At 37.8% G+C, this 13,571-nt stretch overlaps 1 protein-coding gene across 19 annotated transcripts in view; it reads left to right on the forward strand.

Annotated features, from left to right (window-relative positions):
- Ssdp (Sequence-specific single-stranded DNA-binding protein) overlaps positions 1-13,571 on the forward strand; it is an 876,306-nt gene that overhangs the window by 492,079 nt on the left and 370,656 nt on the right. The window lies entirely within an intron of this gene.

Genomic DNA, 13,571 nt, shown 5'->3' on the forward strand with positions numbered 1-13,571 from the left:
GATCCATATGGATTTAGCACTTGTTTTTATATAATAATAATAATAATAATAATAATAATAATAATAATAATAATAATAAATGGTAAATTGTACTATGGAGTGGCCAGAGAGTGACACTCGTGATGCTGGGTGGGTATGGGGGTGATTTGACAATTACTCAGGGATCTTATCAAGGTCAGTGACTGCAAGAATTAGTTGGATAGTATCTAGGGTAATAACAGAGGCACACAGTTTGACTTTTTAACTATTAACAGATGAAAAGGATATGCATGGCAGCAAGAGAACTGCTTTCATGTGACTTCAGGATACAGTTGCCATTGTTACCACTAGTTCAATACTGATTCAGGTTTTTCTAAATTGATGTCAGTACAGTACCTGGTGTCTGCATATTGCATTGTTGTCTTAGGAAAAAAAGTCACTAATTTTTTATTCTAGTACATTATAGTATTGGCAATGATTTGATAACAAATTTGCTAAGGTGAAGATCTGTTTCATGTCATGACACTGCAGCTAATGTTCATGTCTCTGTTTACAGGTGAGTCTTGAGTGTGGCCGAGGCAGCATTGTGAGTACTATACTGTACTTTTATGTATTGGAATGGCAATTTCTTTTCATGCATAGACTACATGAGGAGGAGGAGAGAGGACAGAAGGAACAATGACTTGTGAGATATTACACAAACCTTGCTTGAATACTACACTGGCAGTCCAACCCTGGTCTCATAGTCCATGCAGTATAAATATTATGCTGTACCTACAAATTATTTTATCACCTTAGCACATACAGTTGTATACTCATGACACACAAACCACATTCTAATGATGTTCATGTGTGGTAAAAAATGAGACTATGTGACCAAAGCAAACTAGGTAAAGATTCTGAATAGGAGGGGTGTACTTACCTCACCTGTTTGTAGTTACATTTGTTAAGTCTGTTCCTGGCCCAATCTCTTAACTTGCCACTTGCCACATTCACTCACACCATATTCCCTCCCTCTAGTCTGATCTCCAGTCTTTCACTACCTAAATTTTTTTGTTACCCCTCATCACCTTGCTCTTTCCAATGTTCACTTTTAATTTCCTTCTTTTACATACCCTCCCCAATTTGTATACCAATGTTTGCAACTTCTCTTCAGAATCTCTCAAAAGCACAGTGTATTAGTTTATCTTGCAATCCCACACCTTTCCTCTACACCCCTGCATTCACATGTCTTACAATAATATCTATAAATATATTAAACAACCATGGTGACATCATACAACCCTGTCTAAGGCATATACAGTGGACCCCCACCATACGATATTAATCAGTTCCTGAAATTATTGTAAGGTGAATTAATTTTCCCCATAAGAAATAATGGAAATCAAATTAATCCATTCCTGACACCCCAAAGTATGAAAAAAAAAATTTTTTTTACCACATGAAATATTAATTTTAATGCACACAAACTGACACTTACCTTTATTGAAGATCTGGTGATGATTGATGGGATGGGAGGAGGGGAGAGAGTGTGTTAGTGCTTAGAAGGGGAATCTCCTTCCATAAGGACTTTAGGTAGCACGTCCTTTTCCGGGGTTACTTCCCTTCTTTTAATGCCACTAGGACCAGCTTGAGAGTCACTGAACCTCTGTCGCACAACATATCTGTCCATAGAGGCCTGTACCTCCCATTCCTTTATGATTTGTCTAAAGTGGTTCACAACGTTGTCATTGTAATAGTCATCAGCACGGCTTGCAATAGCTGTGTGAGGGTGATTTTCATCCATAAAGGTTTGCACTTCAAGCCACTTTGCACACATTTCTTTAATCTTTGAAGTAGGCAACTTCTTCACTTTCTCTCTCCCCTCCTCCGAAGGAATTTCCTCAGGTCTGGCCTCTTGCTGTTGAAGATGATCTTGCAGCTCATCAGTGGTTAGTTCTTCATTGTCCTCCTCCACCAACTCTTCCACATCCTCCCCACTAACCTCCAACCCCAAGGACTTCCCCAATGCTACAATTGATTCCATAACTGACATACGCTTCTCAGGGTTAGCCTTAAATCTGGCCACAGTTTTTTCCAAGCAGAGTTCAAGGTCCTCTTAGTCACTCCCTCCCAAGCCTTACCTATAAGGTTTACACAATTGAGGATGCTAAAGTGATCTTTCCAAGACTCTCTTAGTCAGTTGAGTGTCTGTGGTCACTACAAAGCACTTTTGAAACATAACTTTTGTGTAGAGTTTTTCGAAGTTAGAAATGACCTGCTGGTCCATGGGCTGCAGGAGAGGAGTGGTATTAGGAGGTAAAAACTTGACCTTAATGAAGCTCATGTCCCCAGAAAGTCGCTCTGCCAAGTCTGAAGGATGACCATGAGCATTGTCATATATGTTGGTGGGTGGAGTATATAATATATCTTATTTATAAACTCATTTTTTGGGGTGTTTTTTGGGGGCTGGAACAGATTAATGACATTTCAGTTAATTTTGATGAGAAAAACTGATTTGATATACAAACAAACTGAGTTACGAGCTCGGTCACAGAACGAATTAAACTTGTAAGTCAAGGTACCATTGTATTTCCACACAAGTCAAAAGAATTTATGAAAGAGTATATGCTTTTCCTAGTTACTATTGAACTTTTTTTTTTAATGCATGGGCTGTCTCCCACTGGGGCAGGGTGACCCATAAAAGAAACACTTTCACCATCATTCATTCTCTCACTGTCTTCACCATCATTCATTCTCTCACTGTCTTACCAGAGGGGCCTCAATACTACAGTTCAGATCCCCCTCCAAACTGCTAATATCTCTACTGGTACCTCCTTCAGACTGTAGGCATGGTACTTCCCTCCTCCAGGGTGACCAGTTTTCCTGAATCCCTCGACAAAATGTTATATTGCTCACACTCCAACAGCTTGTTAAGTCCCATAAACATTTGCCTCTACTACTCTCTAACATGCTCATGCACGCCTGCTGAATGTCCAAACCCTTCGTACACAAAACCGACTTTACCCCCCCCTCCCTACAACCTTTCCTTTTCCTTCACCCCTCCTTCCCTATACTACAGATTTATACACCCTCCAGGTCATCTTATTTTCCTCCTTCCACACTAAGTGTCCAAACAACCTCAATAGCCCTTCCTCAACCCTCCACATAATACTTTTAGTAACCTCACACCTACTCCTAATCTCTAAGCTATAAATTCTCTGCATAATATTTACAGCACGTCAAGTATTAAAAACCATTTGTCTCCATTCACTCCTATCAAATACGCTCACGCACTCTTGCTGGAAGTCCAAGCCCCTCGCACACAAAACTTCCTTTACCCCCTCCCTCCAACCCTTCCTAGGGTGACCCTTACCCCGCCTTCCTTCCACTACAGATTTATACACTCTCGAAGTTATTCTGTTTTGTTCCATTCTCTCTACATGTTTGAACCACTTCAACAACCCCTCCTCAGCCCTCTGGATAATAGTTTTGGTAATCCCACACCTCCTAATTTCCAAACTACAAATTCTCTGCATTATATTCACACCACACATTGCCCTCAGACATTACATCTCCAATGCCTCCAGCCTTCTCCTCGTTGCAACATTCATCACCCATGCTTCACACCCATACAAGAGTGTTGGTATAACTATACTCTCATACATTTCCCTCTTTGCTTCCACGGACAAAGTTCTTTGTCTCCACAGACTCCTAAGTGCATCACTCACCCTTTTCCCCCTCATCAATTCTATGATTCACCTCATCCTTCATAGACCTATCTGCTGACTCGTCCACTCCTAAATATCTGAATACATTCACCTCCTCCATACTCTCTCCCTCCAATCTGACATCCAATCTTTCATCACCTAATCTTTTTGTTATCCTCATCACCTTACTCTTTCCTATATTTACTTTTAATTTTCTTTTTTTTACGTACCCTACCAAAGTCATCCACCAACCTCTGCAACTTCTCTTCAGAATCTCCCAAAAGCACAGTGTCATCAGCAAAGAGCAACTGTGACAACTCCCACTTTGTGTCTGATTCTTTATCTTTTAACTCCACACCTCTTGCCTAGACCCTAGCATTCACTTCTCTTACAACCCCATCTATAAATATATTGAACAACCATGGTGACATCACACATCCTTGTCTAAGGCCTACTTTTACTGGGAAATAATCTCCCTCTCTCCTACATACTCTAACCTGAGCCTCACTATCCTTGTAAAAACTCTTCACTGCTTTCGGTAACCTACCTCTATAAAATACTGTGTCTTTGGCAAGTTCCCAATCAACAACTCCTAAAAGGTGCTTTAAATCTGAGTCCAGGTTTGCTCATATTGGGGAGAAGTGTATTTTTATACAATGCATTGATGTTATGCAGTAATGGTTATAATAGTCACAGGTGCCATGATCTAGAATGTAAGGAAAAAAAATACTGAGACATTCCACATTATTAACCCTTTGAGGGTCCATGCTGTAGTTCAACGGCTTTGAAACCAGAGTCCATGCCGTAGTTCTACGCGATGAGCTCAGCTCACTCAGATAAACTGTGAGTGGTAAATTTGGGCCTAGATATGAGAGAATGGGTCGATGCAGTAAGTGTGCACCACATAAAACAAATCCTGCAGTATGCAGTACATGAGAAAAAACTACGACTGTGTTTTTGGTTTAAAACAGCAACTTTGCAATGTATTTTCATATGGTTTTTATGGTCGTGTTCTCAATTTCTTGGTCTCATTTGATAGAATGGAAGATATACAGTGGTACTTCAAGTTACAAACTTAATTCATTCCAGAAGACTGTTCGAGTGCTGATACCAAACAAATTTGTTCCTACAAGGAATTATGAAAATTAGATTAGTCCATTTCAGACCCCCAAAAATACACTTACAAAAGCACTTACAAAAATACACTTACATAATTGTTCAAGTTGGGAGCTGTTCGAAACTCGTTTTACCTCTGTATTACAGAAATAGAGATGATTTAGATGGGTTATAGGACTGAAAATAGTTTGAAATTGAGCTCAAAGTAGCAGAAATGTTTGATTTTTGCCAACGTTCAAGACTAAACAAATCAAGTCACTTGTCCAGTACACATCAACTGGTGGGTCTAATATGCATTCACAAATGTGGTGATATTGTTTATACAATTATTACAATATTGTAAAACAGTAAATCTTCAATTTTTTGTGTGAATAAAAATTGTTTGTGTGAATAAAAAATCAGAATGGAGTTCATGTGTAAACCCTGGAAACATAACTAATGAACAAAGGAAATGTTATTTTTGTGCCAGGAATGCCTGCATTGTTTATTTTGGACCCTATTTTGAAATCTGCATATACTGAAATTTGTGTGAAATTGGCCAAATTATCAGTTTCTGATCACTTTATTGGGTAGTTGAAACAGATGAATGGGAGATTTCTTGTCCTCAGACAATAAAATGGAACACATACTAGCGATAGCTAAGAATTTGGTCTACTAGCCCTTTGACTGTTTCGGTCGTATATATACATCTTATCGGCGTATGCTGTTAGTGGCCCTGAAACCCAACAGAAGAAGAATATACATCTTATGAGCCAGTGTTTTTGATGTATTTATACTCCAAAATTCTAGCAGCTGCAAATCAAGCGGGAGAAAGCTGGTAGGCCCACATGTGAGAGAATGGGTCTGTGTGGTCAGTGTGCACAATATAAAAAAAATCCTTCAGCAGACAGTGCATAATGAGAAAAAAAAAAACTCCGACCGTGTTTTTGGATTAAAACGCCGACTTTGAGGTGTATTTTCGTATAGTATTTATGGATGTATTCTTGCTTTCTTGGTCTCATTTGATAGAATGGAAGACATATTACAGAAATCAAGATGATTTTCATTGGTTTCACGATGAAAAGGCCCTTTAAATTGAGCTCAAATTAGCAGAAATGTTTGATTTTTGCTGATATTCAAGGGTAAACAAACATAAGAACATAAGAATGGAGGAACACTGCAGAAGGCCTACTGGCCCATGCAAGGCCAGGTCCTTATCAAAACAACCCAAAAAATAACTGCCATACCCAATGACACCAATCAAACCCAACCCCTCCCACTCATATATCTGTCCAATCTCTTCTTAAAGCTACCCAAGGTCCTAGCATCTATCACCCAACTGGGAAGATTGTTCCATGCAACTACAACTCTCTTAGAAAACCAGTATTTACCTATGTCCTTTCTAAATCTAAATTTATCCAACTTAACCCTTTCAAGTGGTGCTCCAGTGTCCAAGAATTTTCAAAAAAAATTTTTTTTTATTTTTTCTTATGAAATGGTAGGGAATCTTTTTGTGAAGGTAATGAAACAAAAAGTACAAAATTTGATGGAAAATTTACGAAATTATGCTTGCGAATTTTGATGTGTCAGCGATATTTACGAATCGGCGATTTTGCCGACTTTGACTCCCATTTTAGGCCAATTACATTATTCCAGTCGGCCAAATTCTTAGCTATTTCACTAGTATTATGTACTTCTATTTTTATCAATTGATCACAAGAAATCGCCAAGTCAACTGTTTCAACTACAAAATAAAGTGATCGGAAATTGGTAATTTGGCCAATTTAACACAAAGTTCAAAATATTCCAATTTCAAAATAGGGTCCAGAATAAACAATGTAGGTATTCCTGGCAATAAACTAACAGTTCCTCTGTTCATTAGTTACGTTTCGAGGCTTTACAAATAAATTCCATTTTGATTTTTTATTCACATAATGAATTTTTATTCACACCAAAAAATAGAAGATTTACTGTATAAATATCATCATCACATTTGTGAATGTATATTAGACCCACCAGCTGGCGTGTATTAGACGTGTGAGGTCGTTTGTTTACTCTTGAACATCGGCAAAAAATTAACATTTCCGCTACTTTGAGCTCAGTTTCAAGCCATTTCCAGTGCTAAAACCAACCAAATCATCTCTATTTCTGTAATATGTCTTCCATTCTATCAAATGAGACCAAGAAATCACAAATACAACTATAAAAAAATATGAAAAAAGAACACTGCAAAGTCGCTGTATTAATCGAAAATCACGGTCTCAGTTTTTTTCTCTTATTATACACAGTGTGCTGCAGGATTTGTTTTATGTGGTGCACACATACCACATAGATGTATTCTCTCATATCTAGGCCCAAATTTACCACTCACAGTTTATCAGAGTGAGCTGAGCTCATGGCGTAGATCTACGGTTTGGACCCTGAACGTAAAGCCGTAGATCTACAGGACGGACGCTGAAAGGGTTAAATTCATTGTCCAATAAGTGTCCAATTAGTCATTCTAATATACAGTCATAAATAGGTTGACATTATTTATATAATTATTACAGTAATGCAGTAGTCTGCATAACAGTAAATCTTCTATTTTTTTGTGAATAAAAATTCAAAATAGAAAGCAAGAAAAATGTAAGAGGGGGCTGGAGGCATGACTGATGAACAGAGAAAATGTTACTTTAGTGCCAGGAATGTCTGCATTGTTCATTCTGGACCCTATTTTGAAATTGGCCAAATTGCCAATTGTTGACCACTTTATTGGGTAGTTGAAATTGGTAAATGGACAGTTTCTTGTACTGAACCGATAGAACAAATGGAGTTCTAAAGAAATAGCTGAGTTTGGTCGACTGGAACAATGGAATTGGTCGAAAATAGGGCACAAAGTTGGCGAAATCGCCAATGCGTTAACATCGCTGAGATTGCTAACTTCGCGAGAGCGTAATTCCATAAGTTTTCCATCAAATTTCATACATTTGGTGTCATTAACATTGGGAAAAGATTCTCTATCATTTTGTAAGAAATTTTTTTTTTTCCTGAAAATTTTGTGACACAAGAGAGATACTTTAGGATTTGGGGTCGCGACAGTCAAAGGGCTAGAACAATGTAATTGGCCTAAAGTAGGATTCAAAGCAGGCAAAATCGCAGATGTGTAAATACATATAACTGACATAGCAAAATTCGCAAAAGCGTAATTTTATCAATTTTCAATCAAATTTCCTACTTTTTGCTTAATTATTACCTTCAGAAAAAGATTCTCTACCATTTCATAAGAAAAAAAATAAGAATTTTTTTTTTTTTAAATTGTTGAACCCTGTGGACAATTTTCAGATTCCACATCTGGACCCTCAAGGGAGCTAAAGTCTTTGAATCCAAACCCTTTCATTATACTGATCCCCAAAATTAATATATTGCTCTCAATATTCACTTCTTAACCCTTTGACTGTCGCAACCCCCAATCCTGAGGTGTCTCCTGGTGTCGCAAAATTTAAAAAAAAAAAATTATTTTTTCTTATGAAATGATAGAGAATCTTTTCCCGATTGTAATGACACAAAAAAAGCGAAATTTGATGGAAAACTGACGGAATTATGTTCTCGCTAAGTTAGCGACCTCGGCGCTGTTTACAAATCGGCAATTTCGCCCACTTTGAGCCCTATTTTCAGCTAATTCCTTTGATCCAGTCGCCCAAACTCATACCTATGTCTTTATAACTCCATTTTTTCTATCGATTGAGTACAAGAAACTGCCCATTTACCGATTTCAACTACCTAATTATGTGGTCAGGAATTTGCAATTTGCCCAATTTCACGAAAACTAAAAAATATGACAATTTCAAAATAAGGTCCAGAATGAACAATGCAGACATTCCTGGCTCTAAAATAACATTTTCTTTGCTCATCAGTCATGCCTCCAGGCCCCTGTGATATTACTCTTGCTTTCTATTTTGAATTTTTATTCAAATAAAAAATAGAAGACTTACTATTATGCACACTACTGCAATACTGTAATAATTGCATAAATAACATCAACCCATTCATGACTGCATATTAGAATGGCTAGTTGGACATTTATTGGACAATGGCATCATTTGTTTATTTTTGAACATTGGCAAAAATCAAACATTTCCCCTACTTTGAGCTCCATTTCTAGGTTCTTTTTCTAGTAAAATCAATCAAAATCACCTCTAATTCTATAATATGTTTTCCATTCTATCAAATGAGACCAAGAAAACGATAATACAACCATAAATACTATACGAAAATAGACCACAAAGTCGGCATTTTAATAAAAAAAAAGGTCGGAGTTTTTTTTTTCTCATTATGCACTGCGTGCTCCAGGATTTATTTTATATGGTGCACACTGACCACACAGACCCATTCTCTCACATGTGGGCCTACCAGCTTTCTCCTGCTTGATTTGAAGCCTCTAGAATTTATGATTATATATACGTCAAACACTGTACCTCGTAAGACGTATATATACGGCCGCGACAGTCAAAAGGTTAAAAAAAAAAATAATATTTTTTCTTCGGAAATGGTGGAGGATCTTTGTCTGAAAGTAATGAATCCAAAAGTACAAAATTTGATGGAAAACTTAACCCTTTGACTGTTTTAGTCGTATATATACGTCTTACAAGCCACCGTTTTTGACGTATATATACTCATAAATTCTAGTGGCTTCAAATCAAGCAGGAGGAAGCTGGTAGACCCACATGTGAGAGAATGGGTCTGTGTGGTCATTGTGCACCATATAAAAAAAACCCTGCAGCACGCAGTGCATAATGAGAAAAAAAACTGACCGTTTTTTTAATTAAAATGCCAACTTTGCGGTCTATTTTCATATAGTATTTATGGCTGTATTCTCGTTTTCTTGGTCTCATTTGATAGAATGGAAAACATATTATAGACATAGAGGTGATTTTGATTGGTTTTACTATGAAGAGAACCTTGAAATGGAGCTCAAATTAGGGGGAATGTTTGATTTTTGCCAATGTTCAAAAGTAAACAAATGATGTCATTTTCCAATAAATGTCCAAGTAGCCATGAATGGGTTGACATTATTTATACAATTACAGTGGACCCCCGCCTTACGATGGCATTGCGTTACATTATATCCACCATATGATACATTTTAACACAAAAATTTTGCCTCGCCTCACACGATTCGTCTGGGACGCGTCCCACGTGTGGCCTCAGCGCCAGTGTTTACAAGCCAGCCAGTGCAGTTGCATCCATGCATACATTCAGCACATTTCACCTTATCCCAGTGTTTTTTGTGCTTGTAACTCCAAAATAAGTCACCATGGGCCCCAAGAAAGCTTCTAGTGCCAACACTGTGGTAAAAAGGGTGAGAATTAGTATGGAAATTAAGAAAGATTTTGAAGGGTTTGGGGCTAACCCTGAGAAGCCTATGCCAGTTGTGGAATCCATTGTGCCTACTTCGAAGATTAAGGAAATGTGTGCAAAGTGGGCTGAACTGCAAACCTTTATGGATGAAAAGCACTCTAACACAGCTATTGCAAGCCGTGCTGGTGACTATTACAATGACAATGTTGTGGCCCATTTTAGGCAAATCTTAAAGGAACGGGAGGTACAGAGCTCTATGGACAGATTTGTTGTACGACAGAGGTCCAGTGACTCTTAAGCTGGTCCTAGTGGCATTAAAAGAAGAAGGGAAATAACCCTGGAAAAGGACTTGATACCTCAAGTCATAATGGAAGGGGATTCCCCTTCTAAACAATAACAAATTCCACACCCTCCCTTCCTCCCATCCCATCAATCATCACCAGATCTTCAATAAAGGTAAGTGTCATGTATTCTATTCTTAGTAGAGTATTAATTGTGCATGTCTTCTTAAGTTTGTGTGTATTAAAATGAATATTTCATGAGGTAAAATTTTTTTTTTCAGACTTTTGGGTGTCTTGCACAGATTAATTTGATTTCCATTATTTCATATGGGGAAAATTAATTCGCCTTACGATAATTTCGGCTCACGATGAGCTCTCAGGAACGGATTAATATCGTAAAGCGGGGGTCCACTGTATTACAATATTGTAGTAGTCTGCATAACAGTAAATCTTCTATTTTTTGTTTGAATAAAAATTCAAATAGAAAGCAAGAGTAATATCAGAGGGGCCTGGAGATGTGACTGATGAACAAAAAAAATGTTATTTTAGAGCCAGGAATATCTACATTGTTCATTCTGGACCCTATTTTGAAATTGTCATACTGTATTTTTTAATTTTCGTGAAACTGGCCAAATTGAAAATTTCTGACCACGTTATTGGGTAGTTGAAATCGGTAAATGGGCAGTTTCTTGTACTCAGACGATAGAAAAAATGGAGTTCTAAAGAAATAGCTATGAGTTTGGTCTACTGGAACAATGGAATTAGCCGAAAATATGGCTCAAAGTGGGCAAAATCGCCAATTTGTAAATATCGCTGAGGTCGCTAACTTCTCGAGAGCATAATTCCGTCAGTTTTCCATCATATTTTCTTTTGGTGTCATTACAATTGGGAAAAGATTCTCTATCATTTCATAAGAAAAAATAATTTTTTTTTTTTTTTTTTTTAATTTTGCGACACCAGGAGACACCTCAGGATTTGGGGTTGCGACAGTCAAGGGGTTAACCCTTTCAGGGTCGACAGACTCTCTCCTAGACTTGTTCTCAGGGTCGCCAAATTTAAAAAAAAAGAAAAAAAAAATTTCTTATGACAAGATAGAGAATCTTTTCCCGATCATAATGACACCAAAAGTATGAAATTTGATGGAAAACTTATGGAATTATGCTCTCGCACATTTAGCGGTCTCGACGATGTTTACGCATCAGCGATTTTTGCCCACTTTGAACCCTATTTTCGGCCAATTCCAGTGTACTAGTCGACAAAAATCATAACTATTTCGCTAGAACTCCATTTTTTCTATCGAATGAGTACAAGAAACCACCCATTTATCGATTTAAACTATCCAATAAAGTGATCAGAATTTAGCAATTTTGCCAATTTCACACAAATTTCAAAAGATGCCAATTTCCAAATAGGGTCCAGAATAAACAAGAAAGACATTCCTGGCACTAAAATAACATTTCCTCTGTCCATTAGTCACACCCCCACGCCCCTCTTACATTCTTTTGCTTTCCACTTTGAATTTTTATTCTCACACAAAATAGAAGATTTACTGTTATGCAGACTACTGCATTAGTGTAGAAATGGCATAAATAATATCAGCACACTTGTGAAGGAATATTAGACTCACCAGTTGACGTGTATTGGACACGTAGCATCATTTGTTTACTTTTGAACTTTGGCAAAAATCGAAGATTTCTGCTACTTCGAGCTCAGTTTCAAGGTACTTTTCATTGTAAAACCAATCAAAATCATCTCAATTTCTGTAATATGTCTTCCGTTCTATAGAATGAGACCAGGAAAACTAGAATACAACAATAAATACCATACGAAAATACAGTGCAAATTCGCTGTTTTAATCCAAAAACACGGTCAAAGTTTTTTTTCTCATCACGCACTGTGTGCTGCAGGATTTTTTTATACCACGCACACTGATCACATATACCCATTCTTTCATATGTAGGCCTACCAGCTTTCTCTCATTAGTAACTAAATAACAAAAAAAGGCACAATACCGTGACTGGAACGATACACAAATAACCCGCACATAAAAGAGAGAAGCTTACGACGACGTTTCGGTCCGACTTGGACCATTGACAAAGTCACACTAACCAGAGGTGGAGTAGGACGGCTATATATAGGCAGGAAGAGGTGATGGTAGTAGTAGTAGTAGTACAAGAATGGTATATAATACCGACAAGATGAAATTAAGACACATGCGCAACACCCGGGTATCCCCATCGTAGACGTTTCGCCATCCAGCCAGCCACTGGATGGCGAAACGTCCACAACAAAGACAACCAGACACCGCACATGTGTCTTAATTTCATCAGTAGTTGTAGTAGTAGTAGAGGTAGTAGTAGTGGTGGTGGTAGAAGTGGGAAATAAGGAGGATGAGCCAGTCAACTACAAAGGAAGGGGAGCACTGCAAGAGAGCTAGGTGCCCACTGAGGGAGAGCAAGTGCACAGAGGTGCGTGAAAGGGGAAGTGGGAAATAAATGAAGAAGGAACAGAAACACGAGACAGAAGAGAGAAAGACAACCCAGATTAGATTTGAGGGTGCTAAAATTTAGGCTTACTAGTACGTCAAAAAGCCTGTTGCGTAAGCCATACTAGTACAGCCGAAACCCTGAAAGGGTTAAAAACAGGTTGGATAAATACATGAGTGGGTGTGGATGGTGTGAGTTGGACCTGACTAGCTTGGGCTACCAGGTCTGGTGCTGTGCTCCTGCCTTAGTGGAAGTGACCTGACTAGGTGGTCATTGTTCTAGGCCGATAAGTGGCATGGACCTGCTTCACATGGGTCAGTAGGCCTGTTGCAGTGTTCCTTCTTTCTTATGTTCTTATAGTTATTCTCTAAAAAATGTGTTTTTTGTTAATACTTTTGGGTGTCTGAAACAGATTAATTGGATTTACATTATTTCTTATGGGAAATATATTTCGGTTTTCAACCTTTTCGGATTTAGGCTGACCTAGAATGGATTACGGTTGTTAGCCAAGGGTCCACTGTATAATCTTAGTACAGTATTGACATATCTCCACCAAATCACTGCAAGTTAAAATGTGGCCCTATTAAGGAGACACATTTATATTTCATATACTGTAATGTTAAGATGTTAAAACTGTACCATACAAAAATATGTTATTATATTTTGTAAATATATAGCTAAAATCAGTGACTTGAGTTCCCTGT

Source organism: Cherax quadricarinatus, chromosome 35 (assembly GCF_038502225.1).
Source record: "Cherax quadricarinatus isolate ZL_2023a chromosome 35, ASM3850222v1, whole genome shotgun sequence".
NCBI classification, from domain to species: domain Eukaryota; kingdom Metazoa; phylum Arthropoda; class Malacostraca; order Decapoda; family Parastacidae; genus Cherax; species Cherax quadricarinatus.